Genomic DNA, 17987 nt, shown 5'->3' on the forward strand with positions numbered 1-17987 from the left:
GTGCTAATGTTAGTTCTATTCATCCGCCAGATATTAGTCGGAAGATGACTACGCTCCAGATTGCCCCTGAGATCAAGGTCAGACCCCCGGATATCAAGAAGAGGAGTGAGGCTGGTGTGGTCTCAGCTTTTGGCTCGGGGTCTAGGTTCGGTGTCTTATCCCTGGAGGAAGGTCGGGAATCGGACCCTTCCAATGAACAGATTGATTTGAGCATGCCTGGTCTGGAATCGGTCGAGCCTATTTCTAGTCGGGGTAAATCTATTAATCCCCTCTTTGTCTCTGATGCTAAGGATAAAGGGAGCTTCCAGTCTCACCTTTCTACAGGGGAAGGGTCGAGTAGTAAGGCTGTTTCTCTGAATCCTCCTGTGGATGCTCCTATTGGAAAAGCTATAGGAGTGAGTAAGATGAACATGAAGAAACTTAAAGTGAAACCTAAGAAGAACCTTAATGGGTTAGACTCTTGGGCTAAAAGGGGACCTTCTGGGACTTCCTCTAGGCTCTCAGGAGCCCCGAATAAATACCTGATCTAGGGTTTGGGCTTGTGTTAGTAGTCTTCCTTTCTGATGGATTTCTTTGTTTGGAATGTTAGAGGTGCGGTGAGCAAGACAACCCGCATTCATGTTAATGATCTTATTAAACACTTTAACCCCTCCTGTTTTGTTCTTCTAGAGACCAAGGTCAGTGGAGCCAAAGCAGACGAGGTGGTTAGAAAGTTTAAGAATTGGAATTGTGTCAGATCGGAGGCTACTGGCCGGGCTGGGGGGATTTGGCTCTTTTGGAAGCCAGGTCTTGTTAATATTGATATTGTTAGTATGGACTGTCAGTTCATTCATAGTAAGGTGTGCTACCCTGGTAATAAACCTTTCTTTGTTTCCTTTGTTTATGTCGATCCTGTTCTTTCTAATCGTATAAGGTTGTGGGAGATCCTTCATTCTATTAGCTCTAACATGGTGGAGGCTTGGTTGGTGGCCGGGGATTTTAATGATATTGCCCTTTTAAGTGATCAGAGAGGAGGGGGTAATCATTATATGAACTGGTGCCTTAACCACAAGCGTAGTATGGATCTGTGTGGGCTTTCAGACCTGGGTGCTGCTGGCCACAAATTTACCTGGAAAAGAAATAGCTTGTTTGTGAGGTTGGATAAGGTGTATGCTAATGTTGCGGCTATCTGTAGGTTTCCTGAGGTCAAGGTGCTGAATCTCCCCTTCCGTCGCTCTGACCATTGCCCTATCCTCATTAATTTGGTCAAAAGTAACCGGCTGAAAGGTAACAGACCCTTTAGATATCTTGTGGCTTGGGATTCTCATCCCGACTTTAGGAATTTCGTGAAAACCAATTGGCATCCCCACTCTGATGTTCTCCTCGCTGCTGAGGAATTCAGAAGGAAGGTGGTTGTTTGGAATAAAGACATCTTTGGCCATATTATCAGGAGGAAGAATAAACTCTTGAGGAGGATGGAAGGCGTTCAGCGTTGCTTGGAGGCTCATTTCGACCATAGCTTAAATGGTCACCTTAAAGCTCTCCAGAACGAGTTGGAAGCTGTGCTTAGACAGGAAGAGCTTCTTTGGTTCCAGAAGTCTAGGAAGGCCTGGATTCAAGACGGGGATCGGAATACCAGGTTTTTTCATCTCTCTACGATCATTAGGAGACAGAGGAATAGGATTGATGCTATCAAGGACGCTAGTGGCGAGTGGATTTTTGAGGAGGAAGACATTCGTCGCTCAGCCCTTGATTTCTACAAGGACCTGTTTAGAGAGGAAGCTGTGGACTTGGAGAGTGCCCACTCTGGTATTTCCTTTCCTCGTTTGGGGGAGGAGGCTATTAAAGATGCTTTCCATCCTATTGACCTTAAAGAGATTGATCTGGCCTTCTCTAGCATAGGGTCCACTAAGGCTCCTAGGATTGATGGTATCCCCGCTAGTTTCTATCATAAACACTGGGATACTGTTAAGGAGGGCATATGCAGTTTTGTGTTAGGTGTTTTTGGTGGCTCTAACGATATCAGGTCGGTTAATAAAACCCTCATTGTCTTGATTCCTAAGGTTGTTAAGCCTTCCTCCTTCCTCCAGATGAGACCCATCAGTCTTTGTAATGTTTTGTATAAAGCTATTACTAAGATTGTGGCTAATAGAATCCGGAAGATCCTTCCGGATATAATTAGCCAGAACCAAGGGAGCTTTGTTCCTGGTAGACAATTGATGGATAACGTTGTTATTGCCCAGGAGGTTGTCCATTCTATGAAGATTAAGAAAGGTAAGAAAGGGATTGTGGCCCTCAAACTGGATCTGGAGAAAGCCTATGATAGATTGAACTGGAGCTTTCTTCTAGATAGTTTAGCCAAAGCTGGCATCCCGGAGAACTGGAGGATTTTGATTGAGAAGTGTATCTCCTCTCATGTTTTCTAGGTCATGATCAATGGGGACATGTCGGATGAGTTTTCTCCCTCTAGAGGAATTCGTCAAGGAGATCCTATGAGTCCCTTCCTCTTTGTTATTGCCATGGAAAGACTGTCTCACCTGATCCAAGAGGCGGTGTGCAAAGGGACTCTCCACCCTGTTTCTATCAACAGACATTGCCCCCCTATTACCCATTTACTCTTTGCTGATGACGTCATGCTTTTCGTTGAGGGTAATGAGGAGCAAATTAAAACAGTTATGGATATCCTTGATTGTTTTTGCGAGGCTTCTGGCCAGAAGGTTAACATCCAAAAGTCCCGTATGCTTTGTTCCAAAAATATGGACAATAGCTTGTGCAGAAGACTGAGTGAGCTCTCTAGCATACCTCTGACGAACTCTTTGGGGAAGTATCTTGGGGTTCCTCTTCACAGTGACAGGGTTTCCAAAGCCTCTTTCAAGGATATTTTGGACAAAACTAATGGTTTGTGTGCTAGCTGGAAAGCTAATTCTCTTTCCCTTGCAGGTCGCCTTACCTTGATCCAGTCAGTTAACTGCGCTGCTCCGAACCACATCATGCAGGCCTGTAAGCTTCCTGAGCCTGTCCTTAGTGACCTGGATAAGATAAATCGGCGTTTCCTGTGGGGTGAGTCTGGAGATGGGAGAAAGGTTCACCTGGTCCCGTGGAAGGAAGCTTGCCAGACTAAAAACAGGGGGGGTCTTGGTATTAGGCAGGCAAAGGACAATAATAAAGTCCTGTTAATGAAACTTCTTTGGAGAATGTGGCAATGCCCCTCCTCCCTTTGGGTCCGTCTCTTGTGCGGGAAGTATCGGAAAGATAGAATCTTTGGTGGCCCGAAGGAGAGGGTTGTTAGCTGTTCCTTCCTCTGGAAAGGGCTCAGTGCCGTGTTTGCTGAATTCTGTACGGGGATTGGCCTGGAGGTGGGTAATGGTAGATCTATTAGCTTCTGGTATGACACCTGGATTGGTGATAAACCGCTGATTGATGTGTGTAATGCCCCTCCGTCGGCTGATCTCCTTTCCTGGAAAATTGCTGATGTGGTGGACTCGGGGGGAGACTGGATCTGGTCAAAGTTCGACTCTTTCTTTAGTCTGGAGACCCTTCTTAACATTAGAGGAGTGAATATTAGCAATCAAGAGGAGGATAAGGATAGACATTGCTGGGCCTTGACGAATAATGGTACTTATTCTTGTAAATCGGCCTATGAAGCTTTTACCCCTAATAGGGCTGATCCTCCCTTGGAGATTTGGAAGTCCATATGGTCCCTCAAGATCCCTTACCGTATCAGGAGCTTCCTTTGGCTGGGTATCAAAGACAGGCTCCTTACGAATGCGGATAGGCACAGAAGGCACTTGACTGAGTCTAGTGCCTGTAGTAGATGCAGAGGCAATGTGGAAACCTTGTGCCATGCCTTGAGGGATTGCCCAAATAGTAAGAAGATCTGGGAAGGGATCCTCCCTCATCACATCCTCCCTTCCTTCATGGCCTTTTCTGAAAGGGACTGGTTCTCTCAAGGAGCCAAGGGGAACTTGCTGGCCAACATGGAGCACGGTGCCATCCTCTTTGCTATTACTTGTCACCAAATCTGGAAGTGGAGGAATGAAGAATTATTTGCGGGTAAGGCTGTCCTTATTCCTGATTTACTGTTTTTCTTCTCGAAGAAGCTCTTTGTTATTACTCAAAGCTTTGAAAGAGATTCCCTTGTTCGCCCCTCCCCGGATAAAGAGATCCTGCTAGTTGGCTGGAGTAAGCCTAGAGAAGGGTTTGCTAAGTTGAATACTGATGGCTCCTGCCTTAGCAATGGCAGAATTGCTGCTGGAGGAGTTCTTCGGGATGCTGGTGGCAATTGGATGGCGGGGTTTACCCATAACTTGGGGACGGGCTCCTCCTTTTCTGCGGAGCTCTGGGGTATCTTGTCAGGTATTAAACTCGCCATTCGCATGGGTGTTAAAAAGCTCTCGGTGGAATCTGATAATCTGGAGGCTATTAACAGGATTTCAGATAGCCAGACTGTTTGTCTGAAGAGCCAGAATCTCATCAAAGCTATTTTGAGGCTTCGTCCTGCCTTTGAGTATCTTAATTTCTCCCATATTTTTAGGGAGCAAAACCGCGTGGCGGATCGCTTAGCAGCTGCTGGGCATGGGAGAATGTTAGGTGTTTCTACCCTCTCTGTTCCTCCTTCTTTTCTTTTGCCTTCTCTCCTAGAGGATAGGATTGGGGTCAGCCTTCCTAGACTGATCCCGGTGTAGGTTTTTTGTTGGTTTTGTTTTTTTTCCTTTCCTTTCTTACCAAAAAAAAATAAAATAAAAAGATTATTTATAATAAATGTGAAAATAAAGTAATAATATTTAATTTATATAGCACCTTTATATCATTAATTGTAATTATTAGATTATATTTTTGTTAATATTTATATGTTAAGATGAATCTGTGCATCGCACGGGCCAACGGTACTCTGGGCAATATGACAGGCTCTGTTGGGCTTAGCCCAAGTACAATTTATGAAATAAAGCCCATTCAAGTGTCTTTATGTTTTTTCAAGTGAAAAACATCCCACATTGCTTTCAAAGCACTTGGTGGAGATGTTTATAAAGAAGGTCCTCACATGCTTGGGGTGTGCCCCAAGGGGTACCCACTTTTGTGAAAGGGTGAGGACCTATCTCCTTGGTTGACCACCACACACGTGCGCGCGCCGTCCGTCCGACCGAACCGGGTTGGTGTGGTGTAAAATGTATATTTTTTTATTAAAAAAATTAATAATATTTTTATTATTATTATTTATTTATTTCTTTTTTATTTAATTATTTACATTCTGATTCAGTCTTTGTGAACGTTATTCATAATGTCTATTTTGCTCTCAACGTGTCTTCACCAACCCAGTCTTCCTGATTTTCCTCCTTCATCTTCTCCATGTAATCAGAGCTCAACAGCTCTTTCCTTCCTGTATAAATAGGTGAGTCTGGCATACAGAAAAATACAACATTGAATTTACTCTTTCCTTTTTTCGATTCCAAAAAACTGAGCAAGTTACAGAGTGTATTACAGAAACGATTTTTGTACGGTGCAATACAAAATCGTATTTAAGAGGGCTGTTTTATCCTAGAGGCGACCGGAGTTTATACTGTTTGCTAATTTCCGGCAGTTCCGTGAACGTCTTAAAGAAAGCGACATTGTCCGCGACTCTGCCCATTTTTCTTTTGTTCGGTCTGTTCATTTTCTGAGTTCGATTTCCAACAATTTTAAGACGATTTCAATTACTGCTGATGGCTACCGAACAATCAAATGGTATTTCTGAAATCAACAAACCATTCCGGTTTGAAGGAGCTCACTTCCGAAGATGGAGACAGAAGATGCTTTTTTACCTCACCACGAAAAAGGTTGCTTCTGTTCTGACTTCGCAGAAGCCTGTTGTTCCTGAAGATGATGATGAGGCAAATGTTCGTGCTGATATTTGTGCTGCTGAAAAATGGACAGAAACTGACTTTTTGTGCAAAAATTATATACTCAACGGGTTGACCGACGATCTATATGACTACTATACGGCTGAAGAAAAAACAGCAAAAGAAATTTGGGAAGCTCTGTAGAGGAAGTATGACACTGAGGAGGCCGGATCGAAAAAATACGATGTAAGCCGCTACCTCAAATTCCATATGACTGATGACAAGTCAGTGGAAATTCAATCTCATAAATTACAGAAGATAGCACATGAAATTATTTCAGAAGGTATGCCTTTAAACAATCAATTTCAAGTTGCTGTCATAATTGACAAATTGCCTCCTTCGTGGAAAGATTTTAAAAATGTTTTGAGGCACAAAACAAAACAATTTTCGATGGAAAGTCTGATTACACGCCTCCGAATTGAGGAGGAAGCTCGAAAAAAAGATTTAAAAGAAGAAGTGCTTATTGTTTCTAATAACACTAAAAGGTCCACTACGGTTCTGAAACCCACTCAAAAGAATTTTAAGAATCAGAACCACAATCCAATCCAAAACCGCAACACCCGAGTTAATTTGAATTGGAACCTTCAAAGGAACCAAAATAGGCCACAACAACTACCACCTAGAAATGATGCTGCTTTCCTATGCTTTAATTGTGGGAAACCAGGTCATATGGCACGTAAGTGCAGGAACAGGCCAAACACTACTCCTAGTGTTAACCTAACTGAAGAGCAACATAATTTTGTTGCTATGATTTCCGAGATCAACCTCATAGGTGGATCAGATGGGTGGTGGGTAGACACTGGTGCTTCTCGCCATGTTTGCTATGATAGAAGTATGTTCAAAACATACAGTGCTGTGACCGAAGATAAGAAAGTGCTATTGGGTGATTCCCATACCACTATTGTTGCTGGAATTGGTAGTGTGGAATTGAACTTCACATCTGGAAAAACCTTAACTTTGAAGGATGTGATGCATACTCCAGAAATGAGAAAAAATTTGGTTTCGGGCTATCTACTCAACAAGGCTGGTTTTACTCAGACTATAGGAGCAGATTTATTTACTTTGACTAAGAACAATGTATTTGTAGGAAAAGGTTATGCTACTGAAGGCATGTTTAAGTTGAATGTTGAGATTAATAAAGTGAATGCTTCTGTTTACTCCTTATGTACTTTTAATGTTTGGCATGCTCGTTTTTGTCATGTTAATAAGCGTATCATTAAAAATATGAGTAACTTAGGATTAATTCCAAAATTGAATTTGAATGAATTTCTTAAATGTGATTATTGTAGTCAGGCAAAAATCACAAAAACACCTCATAAATCTGTTGTTAGGGATTCTGAACCTCTAGATTTAATTCATTCAGATATATGTGAATTAGATGGAAAGTTGACTAGGAATGACAAACGGTATTTTATAACCTTTATTGATGATTGTTCTGACTTTACTTTTGTTTATCTTATGAAAAATAAAAGTGAAGCGTTTGACATGTTTAAGTTATTCATAGTTGAAATAGAAAATCAATACAATAGGAAAGTCAAGAGACTTCGTAGCGATAGAGGCACGTAATATGGTTCTAGCCTGTTTATTGATTTCTATAAAACACATGGCATTATACATGAAACCACAGCACCTTATTCACCAGAACTGAACGGAAAGGCTAAAAGGAAAAATAGGACACTTACTGAATCTGTAGTAGCTATTATGCTTAGTTCAGGTGCCGCCCCACATTGGTGGGGAGAAATCCTTTTGACTGTTTGTTATGTGCTAAATAGGGTCCCTAAATCCAGAAGCAAAATCTCTCCTTATGAGATCTTGAAAAATAAAACACCTAGTCTATCATATTTTAGAACTTGGGGTTGTTTGGCGTATGTTAGGATTCCTGACCCAAAGAGAGTTAAACTTGCTAGTAGGGCTTATGAATGTGTGTTTATTGGATATGCTGTGAATAGCAAAGCATATAGGTTCTATGATTTGAATGCAAAAGTCATATTGGAGTCAAATGATGCTGACTTTTTATGAAGATAGATTTCCTTTTAAGTTGAGAAATAGTGGGGGTGCATCATCTAGTAGCATACCTGCTACTAAACCTATAGTGCAAAAAGAGATTGAGGAATCTGAACCTAGGAGAAGTAAGAGACCTAGAGTATTTAAAGACTTTGGTTCTGACTTTTATGCTTTCACAGTAGAAGAGGATCCACTTACTATACAAGAAGCCTTAACATCATTAGATGCTGACTTATGGCAAGAAGCCATTAATGATGAAATGGACTCACTTCAGTCAAACCAAACTTGGCACTTAGTAGACTTACCACCAGGTTGTAACCCAATAGGTTGTAAATGGATCCTTAAGAAGAAACTGAAACCTGATGGTTCAGTAGATAAGTTTAAGGCTCGCCTTGTAGCTAAAGGCTTTAGACAAAGAGAAAATGTTGATTTCTTTGATACTTATTCACCTGTCACTAGGATTACGTCTATACGTGTTTTGATTGCTATTGATTCTGTGCACAATCTAGTAGTGCACCAAATGGATGTTAAAACTGCATTTTTGAATGGTGAACTAGAAGAAGAGGTTTATATGGATCAACCTGAGGGCTTTGTAGTCTTTGGTCAAGCCCATAAGGTATGTAAGTTAGATAAGTCTTTATATGGGCTAAAACAAGCACCTAAGCAATGGCATGCAAAATTTGATAACTTGATTATTCAAATGGCTTTAAGGTGAATGAAAGTGATAAGTGTATCTACTATAAATATGAAAATGGTCTTTGCACCATTATATGCCTATATGTTGATGACTTGCTTATTTTTTGATCTAATATTCATGTTGTAAATGTTGTTAAGTCAATGTTGTGTGAAAACTTTGACATGAAAGATCTAGGAGAAGCGAATGTCATTTTTGGCATAAAGATAACTAGGTCTGAAACTGGAATTTCTTTAGATCAATCTCACTACATTGAGAAGATTCTAAAGAAATATAACTACTTTGATTGTAAACTTGCATGTACACCTTATGACCCTAGTATAAAACTTTTTAAGAACACCGGAGACAGTGTAAGACAATCAGAGTATGCTAGCATAATTGGCGGTCTTCGTTATGCCACTGATTGTACTAGACCTGACATCGCGTATGTCGTAGGACTGCTATGCAGATTTACTAGTAGACCTAGTGTGGAGCATTGGAATGCTATAGAAAGGGTCATGAGATACCTTAAAAGAACCATGAAACTTGGATTACATTATCAAAGGTTTCCAGCAGTCCTTGAAGGATATAGTGATGCTGACTGGAATACCTTATCAGATGATTCCAAGGCTACTAGTGGCTATATTTTCAATATAGCTGGTGGTGCTGTTTCATGGAAGTCTAAGAAACAGACTATTCTAGCTCAATCAACCATGGAATCAGAACTGATTGCACTAGCCACAGGTTGGTTGAGAAGTTTGTTAGTTGAGATTCCCCTATGGGAAAAACCGATTCCAGCTGTATTGATCCACTGCGATAGTACCGCGACTATTGCTAAGATTCAGAATCGTTATTACAACGATAAGAAACGACAGATACATCATAAGCATAGCACTGTGAGAGAGCTACTCACAAAAGGAGCTGTTAGAGTGGATCACATACGCTCAGAAGAGAATTTAGCCGATCCTTTGACGAAAGGATTAGCTAGAGAGAAAGTCCATAATACGGCAAAGAGTATGTGACTTATGCCCCTAAAGTGATGAGTTACACACAATGGTAACCCAACCTATAGACTGGAGATCCCAAGAAATAGGTTCAAAGGGTAATAACAAGTTGTGTTGTAATATGAGTCAAATCATGCAATTTGAAGCATGAATATCCTGAAGCGATTTGAGGTTGAGATAATAGAAACTCTTAATGAAGTCTATACTCCATTTGGAGTGAAGTACATAGCTACATGAGTACTTTTGATAGACTCACCTATATGAATGTGGAAGTGAGGCCGCTTCCTATGAGTTTAGGGTAAAACTCTAGAGCATTCATTGAATCGGGATAGACGTGCAAGGCCATAAACGCACGGGCTACTAGAACTACACTCTGAAAAGGTTATGGTGTGATATACGTCAGAGATAAAGTTCAAGACTACGAGTCACTCTAGTAAAATCTGAACTATACTCACTACGCAAAGGTTCAAGTCGAAAGATACCTTTGTTTATGTCTAACCTTATGTAACTGCTCAGTAAAACGATTTCAAAAATTCTAGTGGGGGATTGTTGGGCTTAGCCCAAGTACAATTTATGAAATAAAGCCCATTCAAGTGTCTTTATGTTTTTTCAAGTGAAAAACATCCCACATTGCTTTCAAAGCACTTGGTGGAGATGTTTATAAAGAAAGTCCTCACATGCTTGGGGTGTGCCCCAAGGGGTACCCACTTTTGTGAAAGGGTGAGGACCTATCTCCTTGGTTGACCACCACACACGCGCGCGCGCCGTCCGTCCGACCGGGCCGGGTTGGTGTGGTGTGGTGTGGTGTAAAATGTATATTTTTTTATTAAAAAAAATTAATAATATTTTTATTATTATTTTTTATTAATTTCGGAAATAATTTTTTATTTACATTCTGATTCAGTCTTTGTGAACGTTATTCATAACGTCTATTTTGCTCTAAACGTGTCTTCACCAACCCAGTCTTCCTGATTTTCCTCCTTCATCTTCTCCATATAATCAGAGCTCAACAGCTCTTTCCTTCCTGTATAAATAGGTGAGTCTGGCATACAGAAAAATACAACATTGAATTTACTCTTTCCTTTTTTCGATTCCAAAAAACTGAGCAAGTTACAGAGTGTATTACAGAAATGATTTTTGTACGGTGCAATACAAAATCGTATTTAAGAGGGTTGTTTTATCCTGGAGGCGACCGGAGTTTATACTGTTTGCTAATTTCCGGCAGTTCCGCGAACGTCTTAAAGAAAGCGACATTGTCCGCGACTCTGCCCATTTTTCTTTTGTTCGGTCTGTTCATTTTCTGAGTTCGATTTCCAACAGGCTCGCAATGGGTTATTGTGGAATAATAAGATTTGGGATCCTAGGGAAACTGTTCGTTTGGCTTTGTTGGCCGAATTTACTGCAGTTCGAGCGAAGAAAAGCAGGGTAATGGTACGATTGAATGGTCCAAATGACGCAAATGGGAGTGCAGGTGATAAACGAAGTGGCCGTGATTTTCTGGGAGAGCAAGTCGGAATAAATTACAGAAGTTTAGAGCATTTTGCCACTGTTTATCGAACAACAGTAGCAGCTAGCGCAGGATACCAAAGGGAGGCGGTAGAAAGTGCAGATGTAATTGGGGCAAGAAGCCAAGTAAGTGGAGTTCATCTTTTTTCTTGAAACTCGAGCAATGTTAGAGGTCGTGAATTACAAAGGAATGACGTGCGTGAAGGACAGGAGCAGGTCGCTAGTACAGTTTGGATCAGACCAAGTGAAGGAACCGTGAAATGCAATTCAGATGCAGTTATTTTCGAGTCGGGGAGGAATTTAGTTCAGATGTCGTGCTACGGGATAGTTCCAATTTGTTCTTAACTTGTCTGAGTATGCATTCCTCCGGATTGATACCTACGAAGTTGGTGGAGGCTCTAGCGATAAAAAACAGTATGGAATGGGTAAAATCTAAAACATATATTAAAAAAAGAAGCAGCTTGTAGACACCGAGTCGGAGGACCTGTGACGAAAACCTTTAACAAAGCGGTCGAAGCGGTTGGTTCCGGGAAAATTTTGAAAGAGAAAAACGTATAATAATAAAACGGTGAGTCAACGAGAATCGCGATCGTTAAGTGAACGACTCGTGGACGCTCCGCGACGTAGAGCGAGCGCCTAGCGGTAGCCGACGTGTGTCCGACGATAGTCGGACGCACGTCCGGCAGCGCAGGGCGTGCGCTCGGCGTCCGCGGGACGCCCGACGGCCGTCGGGCACGCACCCCCGACAACCTTTGTGTAACATCCCCAAAACCCTAACATATGAGTCTTCCCACATTCATATATGTTTTCATGATTGAATACATACATTTTAGATTCATCTCATTGTCAGTAGAAGTTTTGTATGCATAATGCGATTATCATGCGATTAGTAGACGATTAGTGTGTCGTTAAGATGTAACGATTGGTTAATTGAGTTAGGACTTAAATGAATGAATGAATTTATATGTCCTAAATTGATTAACTTATACTTTAGGAGGGCTGAATTTGAGGTTTGTGAGCAAGCATGAGGTGTCACCCCAATATTAAGACACAATACACCTCTTCATTTTACAAAGGATGTGCACAACTCAATCCTTATGATATTCAGCCACAATTTCGACCAAAGCTTCAGAAAACCTTCCTTTTTCATGTCCTAACACCCTCCAAAGAAAAATCTTCCAATTTCTTCCATTTTCAAGCCAAACAAGTCAAGTTAGGAAGCATACTAGGTGATAGACACAAGTTGAAGGTTAGTATGTTGTTTTAGCTTGTTTTCTATGAGTTGGAGATTCTGAAATACCTAGGTATGATTATAGGATTTGTTTTGGATGAGTTGTGATTGAGTTTGTTGAGTTTTGGTGTTGTTTAAAGTGGTTATAGGCTGTCCAAATGAAAGATATGTATCAAGTGCCCTAAACAGAAATCTAGGGTACTGCTTTCAGTCATTTTGGAGCATGTTTTTCATATTGATATTGTTCGAATTTGAAGATACATAAAGAATAAACTATGTTCCTATATGTGTTATGAAACCCTCTGTAAAATATGGGACTTTAATTCCATATATAGAGGAAGAAAACCTAGATGGATCATGACTGCCTCGAAATGGAATGTCATGTGAGGCAGCCATGTTGATGTAGCATTTTGAGGACCTTAGAGTCATAATTTAGGAAAGTTTATCTATACAAAAGTGTTCCTAACTACTTGAAGTATATGTCTGTAAAAGGATTTGACAATCCATTGTATTTAGTGTGAGCTAGGTTGAGTGAATTATGGTAGATACAAATCTGGGTAGTCTGTTTCTTGGCTGGAAATAGGACATAATCATTTTGCATGCCATATATTGTGTAGAAGTGATATTAATGTGAATTTTGGATATGTTATACCCATATATGTCTAGTTGCAGTAGGTTCAAGAAACAGGACATTTGGATTCATATAGAGAAAGTTATGGCAGAATGTGTGCAAGTAGGTCATGTGATGATCTAAGACAAAAGGATTAGATTGCATGAACTTTATGGAGTTAGTGTCTTGTAAATCATAGAGCATTCATTAGTGTATATTGTCATTAAGTTTATGTTAAGGCTAATGGTATAAATTTTATGTGACATTAGGAGGACAAGGTGCAATTGAACGCACACCCGATCGTGTTGAATAGATCGAACCAAGTGCGACGGTAAGCATATTGCTTATATATGTGTATGAATGTATTGTTCCTTGTGACTTGTTGAGTGTGAGATGTGGTTGAATCTGATGTGAATGATGTGAATAATGTTTGAGTGTTTGTGATACGTTATTATTGATAAGAAAGTGATATGATTGAGTATGTTGCAGTGTTATGAGTAAATACGGCATGTTAAGCCTTATGCACATACTGGAACTGAATAATGGTTGGATTATAAATGAATATGAGCTTGCTTAGATGGATATGTGAAATGGTCCAAGTTGAGAGTGCTATCCGAATACTGTGAGCCGGAAGCACATGTGTTGAGATATATGAGTACGTGAGTTGAGTGTAACTCCTCCGTAGCACAGATGATTGTATTCCGAATTTAGTGAGCCGGAATACAGATTGGGCCCAAGGACCATTTTATATATATTGTTTAAGTACAGCAAGGCCTTTCTAAAATAAGTATTATTATAATAAGTGAAACAAATGAATAAATTCTAACTTGGTACTAATGATATATTTTGCTTTGTGCTCTTTACATTACTTTTGTATAGACATATATGCGTAATATGTTTATTGAGTAGGCAGCTCACCCCTTGCCAACAGATTTTACAGGTTAGGTGGAGTTCTTCTTGCTTAAGGTCGCACCAGCAGTGTCAGTCCATTCTCATCTAGGCATTTTGGAGTCTTGTGATGTACTTTTGTTTTGTACATCCTCTATGCAGGATAATGACTTAAACGTGTATTGTAAATTGTAAATGCTTTCTCTTGTGTATAATATGTAAAGTTTATATGAGATTGAAGTTTATATGATTGAGAATTGAAAGCATGTCTATAACTGATATTGTGTGAGATATCATGTGATCCAAGTGAGGGGGTTACATAAAAATTCGTTTTTGTTTTAAAATAAAAAACCTCGTTTTAATATCCCAATACGAACCGTGATCCGATTAAAAGGTAGTTCGGGTATTAAAAACGTTGTAATTATAAGTTTTTTTGAAAAGATATTTCCGAATAACGTTTTAAAATAAAAACGTCGTTTTAGGAAACTCCGTTATAGGCTATGATCCATTTTTGGTAGTTCGGAGATCCAAAACGATTGAATTAGACTTAATTTAAAGCTTTTGAACGAATCTGGAAAGTTGTGGACTGTTTCTGTAATTCTTCTCTTTCTGTCACTGATTGCTGTTTACCGACGGATTTTCCGTCGGTAAATCTGCTGAAATGTAAAAAATGCTATTTTGGTCCCTTTTTCTCAACTTTTAGGCTTTTGGTCCTTTATATATATATGTATATTTATGAAATATATACTTTAAAACTATTTTTAAATACTTAGTACATATGTTTGTTTATATGTATATATTTTCTATTTAATTCATTTAAACTATATCAGGTATTATTTTTAGAGGATTATTTATTTGGGCATCTTGGGTAATTAATTAGAAGGTGTTTTAAGGATAATTAGGAGTTATTTTGATGTTTAATGTATATTTGGGAGAATTATTTCTCATATATTTATTATGATAGTTATTTTGGGGATATAAGGTTTATTTTCTTATTAACAATAAACTTGGTTCATTATTTTACATGTTTTAAGTATGATAAAAGTGTATTATATTTAGTATCTTTCATTTTCATTATTATGTATATATTTAGCTATATTAGGTGGTATCCTTTACTTGGTTTTTTAAATTATATGTATATCACTATTTTCAAATATAGGTATATATATGTATATGCTCATTTTCTTACCCTTTTGGCATTTGGGGATATAGGTTTTAAATTAGTTTCCAATTGATGAATTTGGGATTGGTTCATTTGTTGTTGTGATTATGATAATGTTCAAGATTGTTTCAATTGAGTGAAAAGGGGAAAATAAACCACGAAAAAGGAGAATTTAATTTGTTTATTTAAGCTTGATTTTTAGAGGATTCTAATGTAAATAAAACGTCTTCTTGACATTTTTTAAAGCATTTCCAAAATATCACGTGTTGAAACCTTAATCCGTTCCAATGACGGATTAAGTGAACCTTGTAATTAAAATAGCTTTTAATCGTAAATAATAGAGTTTTGAATCGTTTTCTTAAATGATTTGTACAAAGTAAATTGACTTGTATGCCTAACCACGTTTTCAGGTTAAAATTCTTTATTCCATGTCTTCAAACGCTCGAGTCGTTCCAACGGCGGTTCGAGTAGAGGCCACATAAATAAACGGGGTTTTGAAACGTACCTAAATCGTTCCAACGGCGATTAAGGTACGAACCAAGTAAATAAACTCGTTTTCGGGGAGTGAGTTTAGTGGAGAGTTAACATGTGAATCGAAGCATAAGACACACTGTAAATAAATCAATTCTTCCTTCTCCCCCTCTCTCTTTTATACTTAGCATCAACGTAAATGGGTGATTCTTTACCAAAATGGCTTTCAATAATATATGCTCAAAACGGTTTTCAAAACGAGAAAGAAAAGGTTTCAAATGAATTTTAAACTTAAAGAAATATGCGATTAGTCCGTTATCGCCTAACACGCTGAGTAGGAGGCCGGTGGTTCATAACCGGGCGATGTCGGGGTGCCTAGTAGCCTTTCTCCGGAAAGGAGCTAGCCTTCTCGGCTCGTACCTAAGTTTCCCGAACCCTCACCAGTCTCCCGCAAGGGATCGGTGTTCATTTTCCCATTCGTGGGTGGCGACTCTTCCATACTCCGAGCTCCGGTCCTACCGAGCAGCTTAATTCCACGATTGGTTGCTTTCGGCGCCAATCACCGCTTACGTCTCCATGAGGTGTCCACCCCCCGGTCCGCCCGGGAGATTAGGCCGCGGCACCTCGTCTAACAAGTGGTGACTCTGCTGGGGAAGCGAGAAATTTGATTCCGGAAGGCGTGTATTAAGCCCTTAACGGGGACGGATCGTATTATTTCTTTTCGTATGCATTCATGTGCATTATTGCAAACCTTTTGGGTAATTTTCACGAAACCTCTAGCGAGAGTCCATTCGTCGCTCTAAAGAGGCTAGTGTAAGTTCCCCCTTACAGTAAGGCGCCAAAGGGTCCCCATCCATTCGTTAGGGGCGAATTTGTGCGGTCCTGTGAGGTCCCGCGATCAGCCGTGTCAGCATATAGTAGCCTTAGAAGTTGCCATAGGATTACCCGTTACCATTTTTGATATGATGAATGAATCAGTTCGTGTTTTCAAATTGCCATGATACGTGTCTAATCCTAAAATATGTAAAGAAAAAGAAACGATGCGTTAATATATACTCTTAAACCGATATACAAACTACCCCAAAACATCGAAACGATTCGAACTAAAGACGACTTAGTCATCTCGTATGAATGAACTTGTGCGACCCGCCTAGTCCCTTTCCGTGTCCCGAAGAAGGCACATGTTTAGGAAATGCGTTATGACGTAAGCACGTATTAGTATGAATCGGTTTGGTATTAAGGATAGTTATATCTCGATTCAAAAGATTATATTAACAGTAGCCGTTATTCACATTCTTTAAATAGGTTGGGATAAAGCGAGATTATGACAAAACGAAAACAAAGAACGTTTCTGTTTCGAATGACCCCGTTGTAACGTAAAGAGTTTCACAAACGTGGCCCGTCCCTTCTGAATAAAAGACGAGCTCTTACGTTATGCCTTGTGTCGTTCTTAAGAGAAATGGACGTGTCCGCAAAAGTGACTAAGAAAATAAAAAGCAAAGATAGACAAATGACCAAAGTCATTCTGTATCTACGATATATATCCATCCCGAGGGTAGTTAAAGAAAATGAACCAACGTCGTTAAATACGTGCCTCGAACTGGTATATACGCCGCTTAAAAATCACGAAACCGAATTAAACCAAACCGCATAATTGCACCATATGGACGAGACTGTGGACTTGACTAATGGCTCGATCATTTCGACCGTTACCAAAACTACAAGAAATATGGCCCGATCTGCGTGTTTGTTCAGTTCGTGCCAAAGTGAGAAGGATGGTAATATCCCTGCTTCGAATAAGCATGCGATTCAACGAAACGTTGATTTTCTATAACCACACTAGGACGGTATATCCCGTAAATTGGAAGAAATAAAAGAGTTGTTAATAGCCGAAAGATTATCGTGCGCTCGAATAAGACTCGCCGTCTTTTCACGTAGCCAAAACGAGCAAACAGATTCTTAACGCTAGAAACAAACACGTTATGCGATGAGTCCGTTCCTTAAAATAAAAAGTGCTTTCATCACTGAATAAGCATGCGGTTACGTCTCTCGATAGATCCCAAAAGATCCCATCGTAATCCAAAAATCGAGATACGAACCCACGCGAATAAAAAGGAACGAGTCATTGTCAATAACGAACGATTGAACCAGAAGAATAACTCGTACCGCATCTAAATCCGAGATACGCTCAAAAGGGAGTCAAAACCCGAACTAATGCATCTCGCAAAATGACAAAAGACGGGTTATTCCGATAGGACAATCCATTTGGTCGATATCTTAGTCACCAAACGCTGATACGTTAAAACGAACTGTATTGTCTGATGAATGATTTACTTTTCTGCAATAATCGACGGCATCACGCGTCCCCTGGACCGCAATGTGAGCCCCAAACCAAAATCCTAGGAAAGAGACTTGGACCATCGAGTGGGTGGAGGAATAAGGGTGGAAGAGAGATGCTGTGATACGTGTAATTAGACTAACGTTTGTTCTTCTTATCTTATATATCCATAAATAATAAACGCACACATCACGAATCATGCATATAAAATCATGCATACATACTAATGGATACCGTTCACGCAG

This window comes from Euphorbia lathyris, chromosome 6, assembly GCF_963576675.1.
Source record: "Euphorbia lathyris chromosome 6, ddEupLath1.1, whole genome shotgun sequence".
In the NCBI taxonomy this organism is placed as follows: Eukaryota; Viridiplantae; Streptophyta; class Magnoliopsida; order Malpighiales; family Euphorbiaceae; genus Euphorbia; species Euphorbia lathyris.